Here is a 1,291-nt window from a genome sequence, read left to right as displayed (position 1 = left end):
GCCACTACCATATCGACATTATGGTTGCCATCAATCATTTTAGTATGCTCCTTATCACCATCATTATTATCAAAATATTCATAATATTAATAATAATAATAATAATAATAGGCCATAATAATACTAATAATAATAATAATAATAATAATAATCATCTTCGTCATTTATCTACTTTACCTCATTTTTTAACTTGGCATCTGCTCCATTTGTTAATAAATAACGTGTTGCATCTGTGTGATCTCGGTATGAATGGTTAGCTCCTAACAACTTGTGAAGTGGAGTATTGCCGTCCTGTAACACAATTGAAAACAGTGTTAATCAGTGAGAGCTCATAATCATACAAATGATTGAAAGCATAATGTGAATAATAATCCAGACACAGTCAACACCTCTGTAAACAAGAAAAATGATGCCATCTAAAACATTACAGTTAAAATTTAGGTAAATATAACCAACTTGTACTTTGTATAAAATACATTTTTCATTACAATTTTCATTCAATACAATAATTCAAAAGTACTATCATGTTATACTAAAAATGTCCTTTATGATGATTATTCCATTCTATTCAATTTATTTTATTGCTGCATTTTTTCATCATAAGAAATTAGGCCAAACAAAAAAAGTTATTGTGTTGGCTACAACCAATCGAACCAAAATGTTCGAAAATTGAGGGTCATCATTTTATTTTATTACTTACTACAATGAAAAATATATTCAATGAGCTAAGAAATGTGGAATAAGCTTATCTTGCAACGGTAGGCGATGCAACAGTGATGCGATTATTTTACTCTTCAATATAGATTTTAAAATCGTGTTTGTTGTATTTTTAATATATTTTCTACTTTTTAGGCATAAACACATTATCGGTCAAAAAAAAAAAAATCCTACCGAACTACCCATTTTTTTTTTAGATCTTGCCAAAATGTGGCCAACAAAAGAATTTTTTAATGCCATTATCACACAGCATTTAGGCTACATGGGGAAATGCATTGATAATAATGCTACTACTATAGATAATAACACGAATACTAATAGATGTGTTTATTTATAAATCATATAATACCAAAATACTGATATATTATAGAGAAATAAAAAATATGACAATGGCAGTAATAACAGTAATGATAATAATAATGACAAAACAAACTTCATTTATAATGAAGTTTATTTTGGTCAATAATGCATACTGTAATAAAATTAAAATAATAAAGTTTATGCTCGTATGTGTTTTTATGCATAAGTTTAACCTTCGTATATTATAATATAAAACTACACTGATTGTTTTATA

This window comes from Anneissia japonica, unplaced genomic scaffold (assembly GCF_011630105.1).
Source record: "Anneissia japonica isolate Jap-2015-1 unplaced genomic scaffold, ASM1163010v1 scaffold14557_len124090_cov123, whole genome shotgun sequence".
Taxonomy (NCBI): domain Eukaryota; kingdom Metazoa; phylum Echinodermata; class Crinoidea; order Comatulida; family Comatulidae; genus Anneissia; species Anneissia japonica.
This window is presented reverse-complemented; position numbering follows the sequence as displayed.